This window comes from Bidens hawaiensis, unplaced genomic scaffold, assembly GCF_021521415.1.
Source record: "Bidens hawaiensis isolate Kalapana, Puna unplaced genomic scaffold, B.hawaiensis_p1.1 tig00006555_1, whole genome shotgun sequence".
Classification (NCBI taxonomy): Eukaryota; Viridiplantae; Streptophyta; class Magnoliopsida; order Asterales; family Asteraceae; genus Bidens; species Bidens hawaiensis.
The window spans coordinates 372,184-384,460 of NW_027491442.1; the positions used below are offsets into that span (position 1 = coordinate 372,184).

Genomic DNA, 12,277 nt, shown 5'->3' on the forward strand with positions numbered 1-12,277 from the left:
TACGTGTTTAATTTAATTCCTATTTTAACTCCTCCTTGACTCGGACGCTACCGACTTATTCTCCAAACTTCTTTCTCATTTCCGACTTCTATTCATTTTCCTCTCCATAAATATCTCCGGCCACCGTCTACACCGTCCACCACCACCACCAATTTATCCCAAACCACTCATCCATCCAAACATCAAAATATCCAAAAAAAAAAAAAAAAAAAAACCCACACCCACAAATGACACCAAATTCATAATCTAAACAACAAAATCCCCAAACCCTAAAATGGGGTTTTTTCTCTTACTATTCATTGCTCTCTGTTTATTCATCTCCGTCCGGTTATTTCTATACCGGACGACGCTAATCCATCGTTTGGAGAACTTACCGCACTGGCTTGAGGACCGAGTCCACGTCCATCAAACACTCAAAGTCCCAGAACTCGACGAAAACCACCAGGATAATATGTTTTTATCAGAAAGTGTATCATTACCTGACCACTCTCCCAATAGAAGACTCCAACAACACCAAGCTAGTATCCGGACCAAACTCGAACGGAATTGTCCTCAGTCTGGACGACAACCAGACTGTGTCGGACACGTTCCTGGGCGCCAGAGTCTCGTGGACGATCAAAGTGGAAGTTGTTGACCAAAACGTGTATAAGAAAACGTTAGTATTGACGTTGAAAAAGAAGGACAGACGAAGGATTCTGCAGTCGTATATTCAGCACATATACAGAGCATCTGAAGAAAGATGTAAAGAGCTGAAGCTTTACATTAACACGGGTTTCTCTGTTACAAGATGGAGTTCTGTTAGGTTATCGCACCCGGCGTCTTTCGACACGGTTGCCATGGATTCGGATCTGAAAAAGAAGGTTAAATCCGATCTAGACTTGTTTTTGAAATCGAAGCAGTATTATCACAAATTAGGGCGTGTGTGGAAACGGAGTTATTTATTATACGGGCCTTCGGGTACGGGTAAATCCAGCTTCATTGCTGCCATGGCAAAACATGTCGGTTATGATATTTACGAGATTGATTTAACGAAAGTCGTAGATGATTCGGATTTGAAAACGCTTTTGTTACAGACTAGGCGGAAATCGGTTGTTGTAGTTGAAGATTTGGATCGATTCGTTGCGTCGAATTTGAATTTGAATTTGAATTCGAGTTTGAATTCGGCTGCGGTTAATGTAACAGTAATAGGTTTATTGAATTTTATGGATGGTGTGTTCAATTCGTGTTGCGGAGACGAGAAACTGATGGTTTTCACAATGAATAACAAGGAAAAAATTGCGGCAGATTCGGTGTTGAATTCGCTTATACGCCCGGGTAGAATCGACGTGCACATACATTTTCCGTTATGCGACTTTAATTCGTTCAAAACACTAGCAAACAACTGTTTAGGCTTAAAAGAGCACAAGCTGTTTGCTCAAGTGGAAGAGATTTTGCATAGCGGGTCGACTATGAGCCAGGCCGAGATGAGCGAGATCATGATCGCTAACCGCGGCTCGCCTGGCCGGGCGTTGAAATCGGTTATAACGGCGTTACAGGTCAATGGTAACGCTGTTATAACGGAGGATTCGACATCACAAGGGGAAACGGTTTATATGATGGATGGTAGCTGTAGTACTGTGCCAGTTGTGAAAGAGATTCAGAAGCTGTACGGGTTACTGAGGATGAAAAGTAGTCGAAAGATTGGACCGTCGGATCAGTATTCGGGGTTGAGTGAACGGTCAAGATGATGATGGTAATGATTAGTGTAGTTTGCTATGGTCCCGTTTCATTTTGTTTTTCTTGGTTAGGTGTTTAAAAATTAAAATTATTTGTGAATTTTGAATTATTGGTTTGGTATGGGAATGTAACAAGCACCCAAAATTATATGGTTCTACAATTAATTGTTATATATTTTTGGGTGCTAATGGCATTGAAATGAATATCCTTTTGTATATCATGTGTTCAATGTTTTAAAAATTGGTTTATATCGGTCGGTAATATCGGTTAAACTGGATGTTGGACAACGGGCTGGATTTTTCCATTTTAGTCCGGTAAATTGGAAGAACGGTTTGTAATTTGAAATGTTGGTATTACTAGTATAAACCGTTGTATTAACTGAAGCCCAAGACAAATATTATTGTTTATATTTTAAACCTAAGACTTCTAGCAACTCATGTTTACCTCCTATCAAAAGTTTTAAGCTTGTGACATTTTCTATACCATCGAATCGATCAGTTTTAGCCTAATGATCTTTCATATACCATGGAGTTATAAGGTTAACTAATCAACATGGTTCAAATACCCGGTACAAACAGGTTGTACGATTTTTTAGTCAACCCAAGGTTGGTTCAGAAATCGTTCTTTTATTGATGTGATTCGACTAGTATTGGTACTCAATGTTGTAGTGTATTTAAAATATATTTTACATTAAATGTATCAATGTTACTATGTGCAATATGTCTATATCCTATTCTACTTTTTTAAAAGTTTTTTAATTGGTATGTACAAAAGTAATTTAGTTAAAAGACTTGTTTATATTGGTCCGAAAAGTCCATTGTTTGGTATATAGAATAGATGCCCACGAGCTGGATTCATAGGATATGTATGCTTAGAGAATAATACAATTGTACAATAAATTATAATGCTCTTAAGTGTATGTGGAAAGCTATTTGATTCTTTCAAAGAATGTATTCTTATGTTTATTCTTTTAGCGGGTGTGTAATTTTATTTAGCTGTTTTATTCTTGTCACCTGCTTTATGTAATTGGCACATACTTTTAAGCCGTTTTTTTCTTATTTCATACATGCATTTTAATCACTTGACTATACGTCACGCATAGATCTATACATGGTATATATATGACGTATCCGTATGACGTATGGTCAGATAATTGATCGGTTTCTATAAGATTGTCCGTTAAAATAAGATTATCCACAACGTATGAGATGTGTCAAAATAAGAGTTTGATGTTCCAATAATAAAAGGTTGGATTGACTAAAAAGTAAAAACAAATACACCCAATACAATACAAATTTGAAAATTTTGGTATAGAGCCATTATTGGTAGTAGGTTTGATTTTGGGGTACAATTCTGGCAACTTTACAAGACAGTCATGAATGATAAATACTAGTATAAATTGGAAGAACGGTTTGTAATTTGAACCGTTGGTATTACTAGTATAAACCGTTGTATTAAATGAAGCCCAAGACAAATATTATTGTTTATATTTTAAACCTAAGACTTCTAGCAACTCATGTTTACCTCCTATCAAAAGTTTTAAGCTTGTGACATTTTCTATACCATCGAATCGATCAGTTTTAGCCTAATGATCTTTCATATACCATGGAGTTATAAGGTTAACTAATCAACATGGTTCAAATACCCGGTACAAACAGGTTGTACGATTTTTTAGTCAACCCAAGGTTGGTTCAGAAATCGTTCTTTTATTGATGTGATTCGACTAGTATTGGTACTCAATGTTGTAGTGTATTTAAAATATATTCTACATTAAATGTATCAATGTTACTATGTGCAATATGTCTATATCCTATTCTACTTTTTTAAAAGTTTTTTAATTGGTATGTACAAAAGTAATTTAGTTAAAAGACTTGTTTATATTGGTCCGAAAAGTCCATTGTTTGGTATATAGAATAGATGCCCACGAGCTGGATTCATAGGATATGTATGCTTAGAGAATAATACAATTGTACAATAAATTATAATGCTCTTAAGTGTATGTGGAAAGCTATTTGATTCTTTCAAAGAATGTATTCTTATGTTTATTCTTTTAGCGGGTGTGTAATTTTATTTAGCTGTTTTATTCTTGTCACCTGCTTTATGTAATTGGCACATAGTTTTTTAAGCCGTTTTTTTCTTATTTCATACATGCATTTTAATCACTTGACTATACGTCACGCATAGATCTATACATGGTATATATATGACGTATCCGTATGACGTATGGTCAGATAATTGACCGGTTTCTATAAGATTGTCCGTTAAAATAAGATTATCCACAACGTATGAGATGTGTCAAAATAAGAGTTTGATGTTCCAATAATAAAAGGTTGGATTGACTAAAAAGTAAAAACAAATACACCCAATACAATACAAATTTGAAAATTTTGGTATAGAGCCATTATTGGTAGTAGGTTTGATTTTGGGGTACAATTCTGGCAACTTTACAAGACAGTCATGAATGATAAATACTAGTATAAATTGGAAGAACGGTTTGTAATTTGGAAGAACGGTTTGTAATTTGAACCGTTGGTATTACTAGTATAAACCGTTGTATTAACTGAAGCCCAAGACAAATATTATTGTTTATATTTTAAACCTAAGACTTCTAGCAACTCATGTTTACCTCCTATCAAAAGTTTTAAGCTTGTGACATTTTCTATACCATCGAATCGATCAGTTTTAGCCTAATGATCTTTCATATACCATGGAGTTATAAGGTTAACTAATCAACATGGTTCAAATACCCGGTACAAACAGGTTGTACGATTTTTTAGTCAACCCAAGGTTGGTTCAGAAATCGTTCTTTTATTGATGTGATTCGACTAGTATTGGTACTCAATGTTGTAGTGTATTTAAAATATATTCTACATTAAATGTATCAATGTTACTATGTGCAATATGTCTATATCCTATTCTACTTTTTTAAAAGTTTTTTAATTGGTATGTACAAAAGTAATTTAGTTAAAAGACTTGTTTATATTGGTCCGAAAAGTCCATTGTTTGGTATATAGAATAGATGCCCACGAGCTGGATTCATAGGATATGTATGCTTAGAGAATAATACAATTGTACAATAAATTATAATGCTCTTAAGTGTATGTGGAAAGCTATTTGATTCTTTCAAAGAATGTATTCTTATGTTTATTCTTTTAGCGGGTGTGTAATTTTATTTAGCTGTTTTATTCTTGTCACCTGCTTTATGTAATTGGCACATAGTTTTTTAAGCCGTTTTTTTCTTATTTCATACATGCATTTTAATCACTTGACTATACGTCACGCATAGATCTATACATGGTATATATATGACGTATCCGTATGACGTATGGTCAGATAATTGACCGGTTTCTATAAGATTGTCCGTTAAAATAAGATTATCCACAACGTATGAGATGTGTCAAAATAAGAGTTTGATGTTCCAATAATAAAAGGTTGGATTGAATAAAAAGTAAAAACAAATACACCCAATACAATACAAACTTGAAAATTTTGGTATAGAGCCATTATTGGTAGTAGGTTTGATTTTGGGGTACAATTCTGGCAACTTTACAAGACAGTCATGAATGATAAATACTCAAGACAATGATGACTGACCAGACGGAGATGGTAGGTAGGTATGCCCAACCACAAACTAAATACTAAATAATCCAATCAATCAATCAATCATACCCAGTAAAATCCCACCGACAGCAAAGCTATAGGTAGGGTCTGGGGAGGGTGGGATGTAGGCACACCGTACCTCTATCCAAAGGAATAAAGAGGTGGCTTCCAGAGAGACCCTCGGCTCTAAGTACATGTGTATGAAGCAAAATAAAGGAAATCAAAGTTTAACAGTTATATAAAAACTACTACTAATTATAATAATATTAATAATAAGGTCACAGTTTAACAGCAATATAAAAGCTAATAATAATAATAATAATAATAATAATATATGTAAGGGAAATACCATTATGGTATGTGACCTAAATAAGTTAAGTCTAAGCCCTAAGTTATTCAATTCTCTCTAAAAACTAAATACTAAATAATAATAATAATAAATTTTTTTGAACGACCAACTAAGTAACGTCGGGTACTTCGTACGTGGCCTCCAATGGCTAAAGGTAGCCTGAGCCGGCCACGAGTCCGGACGGACGGAGCCCCTAGCGGTCTACCTATTGAGAGATTCCCCAGATAAAATCCGACTCTTGCGCCCGCCAAACGGTATGACAGCGAGGAGCCGGTAAAATCGGGTGAGATTAGGACTCATACCCTGGTAAGCCTGGGTCATCCCTCATATCTCCCATTAACTCTCCCATATAAATTGGTGATAATGAGGTTTGAACCCTCTACCTCTCACTAGTAAAGTGAGTGCTCTACCATTGAGCCACAACAATTTTTTAATAATAATAATATCCCTCTTCAACATCATTACAAAAGAGTAGAGTACATCGTTTGAAGTTTTCAATTTTTTTTTTAAATAGGAAGAACCTTTGTTAAGTCAACCACATCCAAAAGAGAGACGAAAACAAATTAATAATTTGTTTTAAGTTTTTTGTTAGTTACAATTAAACCAACCGGATGATCGACAATTGAATTCAAGATATCGAATGTGTAGCATCCCATGTATGGACAGGTTTAGTCTCTAGCAAGACGCTCCCCAAAAACACGTCATGAGTTCTTATCGGCTCACTTTGTTTGGTAGTTGACACCGAAAACAACTTAGTCACACCGTCTTATATTATTCTAAAGCCGAATTCATCTTTGGACTCAATTGTAGGGTTTTAGAAACCTTTATAAACACGTCACTACAGTTGTCACGTCTATTTTCAAACAATCTTCAAAACACTTGTTTGGTCTCCAATGCTACGTTTCTTTTTCAATTATAAAAACTTATACACACACATAACATTAGTGAGAGGCAGGTTCCACCACTCTCTCGTATGCTTCCATCTTAAAATCCGAATATCTCTTAATTCAAATACCATCGGAAGACTTCTCCAATGCGTACGTTTGGCTACGTCATTCTCCTCTTCCATCCATCTTCCCGTTAGAGATTCTCTAAGGGTTAACTAACTATATCAATACAATGTGGTTGTGTATAAGGTTTAACAACTCCTCCAAAAAGCAAAGAAAAGGTATGTCCAATTATACATGTTTTGTTACTACATCAATTTTTTGTAATTTATCATGCTATGAATGCTGTATTAATTCATTATCTTTGTTGGACCAGTACAAAAGGTTATTGACAAGTACAGAAGAGGTGTATATTTGTAGTTTGTTTGATTAGCATAACATTCGATTAATACAAAGAAGTTGTTCACACATTTAGTTTATAAAAGGAAGTTGCTTGGATATTTTTAGTTTAATCCATTTTAGTTTATTTGATTAGTCCAAGGAGGTGTGTAAATGTTGGATGAGCTTGTGAAAAGTGTTATTTACTTATTTGTTTTTTAAAAAGCAAAAGCTGTTTGGTAAATAGGAATTGATGCGTGTTGAAAAGCTTCAAAATAAAATTTTCCAAACTGCTTTTACTTTTTAAGAAACAAATAAAAAAATAAACAGTTTTCAGAAGCTCATCCAAACACCACATGCATAAGTTATCTATATCTTCATTTATAGAACAAGTTGTTAATAAGTATCATATTTAACTTAAGCTCATCTTTTTGCACATAATCTCATTGAAAGAGTTATAACGTTGTAAATGCCATTAATAAACTATAAAGAATTTCATTTCTTACCTCATGTTTCTATAAAAAAAAATCATAGATGTAGTGCGCACCGGCACTTGAGTGGCTCACGAGAAAGTCGAGCTGAGCTAAACCAAAGATTTGTCCAAAATCATATTCTCAGTTATATAACCTGATATACTTACGGCGTAGACTACGAAGTCAAGCGTTTATTTCTTATAGAGAGGGTAACATCTCATCGTTAGAAAAAGAAAATACATAGTTACATTGCTTTGATAAATATAATAGATTAAATCATCCTTAAAACATATATATGCAAAACTCTCGAAACAACTTAAAGCGAAAAAAGACATTCAAAAAGACAAAAACTTAATTTGCCGGCTGTGTGGAAACATTGAAAAATATATTGGAAAAATCTTGTATCCTCGTGACATCATCAACCCATTTTGTGGTTTGAACTTGATAAGATCAACACATTAAATAGGATATATGTTACAAAGCTGAAAATTGAGGTATTTAGTTTAAAAAATTCAAAGTCAATAGTTGATATGTATGGACAATATGGTTTTCAACTTCATGATAAAGTCAAGCGTCAAGCCTACAATTTGATGCGTCACGTTTAAGATGAACTATATTTTATTATATGAAGTAAATGTATATATTATAAAGTTGATTTTCTCTTTAGTGGTTAAAATTGTTATTAATGATTGTTAATCAACACAAACAAAAGAAACGTCATACACGAATTAAGTACATCTACAAAGTTACTAAGGGGTGGCTAAACGACAATTTCAATGGTCATAATGCCATATGTGTGTTCGACTCTCCCATGTATGAAAACATGTAAACATATATTTAATTGTAATATAACAATTAAAAACTAGTCGTGCTCTTTCTTTTTAATTAAATACTATAGCTTTAGGTGTCATTTTGTTATTATATTAAATTAAGATTGTATAGTATGTCGGGTTGTTTAATTAGTATAACATGTATTCACGTGAAAGAATGAAGATTTCTAATACAATCCTAACATAATATAATTTCTAAAACATTCTTAAAAATAATAGAATGTTACCTTGGATTGTAATTTAAAATAAAAAAATTACCAGTATGTAATTGTGTTTTGGCATTAAAAATACAAATTTGGGTTGGAACACAGATGTATTTAACGGTGGTTCTAGGCTTTCATAATTGTTATTTGAATCTTTTGTTTTCAATATATTGTTCAAAACAGTTTCAATTTTCAACGGTGAACCTTAAGAGAGTTATAATCGGTAGGTGGTGATGGTAAACCATGACCCTTAATAGCATTCAAACAAACATAAAGAATTTTAAACATTCCTGTCCATATTTCAATTTGCAAAAAGAATTAGAAAAAACAAATTGACTAAAAATATCTTTGTTAGGCAAATATTTAATTCAATAATAATAATAATAATAATAATAATAATAATACCTCTTTTAATATTATTTTAATATTTTAACAACTAGCACTTATAATTGTGTAAGAGACATTGATAAGATTTCCTCTTTCAAGTTACTGAGCAAATTATTATTCAACAACTAACACTTATAATTCTATAAGAGGCACTGATAAGGTTATCTCTTAGAGAAACGAAGACTCCCCTGCCAAACACTCGATGAGGTTAAGGCATGGGCGGAGGCACGACAAAAAGATGGTTAAAGAAATTTTTAGTCAGTAAATGATCGCCTACTGGGATTGTGGTTACCGGAATTTATAAAGCTGGGGCAAGTGCAGTAAATGATCGCCTACTGGGATTCACGGATACCCAGTTAGAGAAACGAAGACTCCCCCGCCAAACACTCGATGAGGTTAAGGCATGGGCGGAGGCACGACAAAAAGAATTCCAAGTTGAGTTGGACGAACGCTTGCGTTCCGTCCAACAGGCCGACGAATTCGAAGAATACTTGGACAATGACTCGGAGGAATCCGACTCCGACGCGAACCCTCGCCATAGGGCAAAAGGGAAGCATAAGGAAACGGACTCCCAACCGAGAAGGCATTTTGGACAAGCCTTCAAACCAAAAAGCACAGGTGGAAGTCCACGAGACTTCTCCAAAACATTCAGACCAAACGTTGCAAATGCGGGAACGTCCAAATTTGCAAGGGACATTGCGGAAGCAATCGCCCCAAAAAGTGCCAAACAAATGACAAGCATAGGCACATATGATGGTATATCTGACCCAGACGATAATTTGAACAGATTCATAGCGGGGGCAACCGTCAGTAGTTGGACGGAACCTACGTGGTGTTACATGTTCCAAATGACACTGGTTGGGGCTGCTAGAGCGTGGTTCGGTCGCCTACCGGTCAACCACATCTACGACTGGGCAGACTTCCAACAGAAGTTTAGCCAACACTTTAGCCAGCAAAGAAAGTATACCGAGGAGCAATGGACAATCCTCAAATGCATTCGAGAGAAAGATGAATCTTTGCTAGACTTCATCACTCGCTTCAACTCGAAGAAGCTAAGTCTGGGTAACATTAGCGAAGATCTTGTTCGCGCTGCTTTCATACAGGGCGCGAACGACCCAGAGCTCATCCGCACCTTAACAGGTAAAGATGGCATGCCATCCACATGGGATGCCATCATGACAGCAGCTAAACGCTTTGCGGAAACGGAGAAGCAACTGGGTAGAGATCTCCCACAGAGCACAAACCTCTACACCCAGAAAACAAGGGAAGACAACGTCCTTACCGCCGATTAAACAAAAAGCGAAAGCTAGGCATTTGGCAGTCAAGGGTAAACTTTGACACCTCATCCGGCTTGCAACACCGGTTAGGCGGAAGGGATAACATACGATCGACCCAGAACTCAAGATGGCCGCCGCTCACCAAAAGCGTCACTGAGATATTCGCCACCGAGGAGCTCCCATGGCCAAAGCCTCAAATAATCCGACATCGTCACAATGCTGATCGGAGCAAATACTGTGACTTTCACAGGACAAAAGGCCACAACACTGAAGAATACATAGACGTAAAGGACATGGTCGAAGCATTTGTCAGAGATGGGACGCTCGCGCACCTCGTGGCGCAATGAACGCTGAGCAGGCTGATGCGTGTAGAACCCCAGCTGGGGAAAACACGAAAAAAATTCCAGCTTCAATATGGAGACTACATGCTGCGTAAAGAACGAGATCCCGAACCAGGTGCGTATCGGCTCGATGGCACTCCCATCCCAACAACATGGAAGGGAGCTCATTTACACAGTTTGCATGTAAATCAATTCCAAATTTGTAAAGAAAAGGCCAAGAGCCACTTCTAATGGAAATGATTCTCCTTAAAACATCGATGCTGATAATTTTACATTTATACTTTATGAACTATCAACACTAATATGCCGGTCTTCACCGCATAATTACGTGGAAAGTCGTTGCATGGGGAAGGCGGCATAACCCGCATAAACCCAAAAAACGACAAACCTTCACGCAGGTCAGTTGAAGGGGAAAAGTTCAGTTATCCCACTAAATGAAAGTGCCGGTCTATCCGCATGAATCATGAGAGGAAACTGAACACTAACCTATCAACCAAGCGTCGAACGGTTAACTTATTCAACACTAATATGCCGGTTTTTACCGCATAATTACGTGGAAAGTCGTTGCATGGGGAAGGCGGCAAAACCCGCATAAACCCAAAAAACGACAAACCTTCACGCAGGTCAGTTGAAGGGGAAAAGTTCAGTTATCCCATTAAATGAAAGTGCCGGTCTATCTGCATGAATCATGAAAAAAGGGAACTGAACACTAACCTATTGACAACCGCGCGTCGAACGGTTCAAAACCGAATTTCAAACAAAAGGATGAGAAAACCTACACGCAGGTCAGATATGGGTAAAGTTTAGCCATCCTACTAAGTGCAAGTGACGGTCCTACCCGCACAATCACGAAAGAGGAAGCAAAACTTCACACCTATTATCTACCACGTTCAAAGGTTAACTTATCCTAAACACTTAGAAATTTCAGAAAAGGATAAGGAAAACCTACACACAGGTCAGACGTAGGTAAAGTTTAGCCATCCTACTAAGTGCAAGTGACGGTCCTACCCGCACAATCACGAAAGAGGAAGCAAAACTTCACACCTATTATCTACCACGTTCAAAGGTCAACTTATCCTCAAAAAGGATAAGGAAAACCTACACGCAGGTCAGACGTAGGTAAAGTTTAGCCATCCTACTAAGTGCAAGTGACGGACCTACCCGCACAATCACGAAAGAGGAAGCAAAACTTCACAGCTATTATCTACCACGTTCAAAGGTCAACTTATCCTCAAAAAGGATGAGGAAAACCTACACGCAGGTCAGACGTAGGTAAAGTTTTGCCATCCTACTAAGTGCAAGTGACGGTCCTACCCGCACAATCACGAAAGTGGAAGCAAAACTTCAACCTATTATCTACCACGTTCAAAGGTTAACTTATTCTAAAACACTTGGAAAATTGCTAATTTAAACTAAAGTATGCAAGTCATACAACGTTTACAAAGCAAGGAACCCAACGAAAGTAGCGGTCTTACCCGCAAAAAGATTTATATTTCACAATGGTTGATTACAAGAATGGTCGGGTAACTACCCGCCTACAAGAAAATAAATCTATACAAGCTAAATCTATCCTAGCAGTGGGAAGGGATCTTCAGGATCAGGCTTCAGGGCCACTTCCACTTGGACCAGCCCCATCAGTAGAGCGTGGCAGTTCAAGGAAAGCTTTGAGGATAGCTAGCCCATCATCAGCAGCAGCAACTTCGTTTACCTTCTCCACCACCGGATGCGGGAAGGCGGCGTATTGATTTACTGCGTGGTCATATACAGCTTCAGTATCTACATCGAATAAAGGGAAGTTGGAAGGCGGGATGCCTTTCTCAACGAACCCTAGACCAA

The 12,277-nt window shown here is 36.7% G+C and overlaps 1 pseudogene; it reads left to right on the forward strand.

Annotated features, from left to right (window-relative positions):
* Positions 1-274: 274 nt before the first annotated feature.
* Positions 275-1,786, forward strand: LOC143632904 (AAA-ATPase At2g46620 pseudogene; annotated as a pseudogene).
* The last annotated feature ends 10,491 nt before the right edge of the window (positions 1,787-12,277 follow it).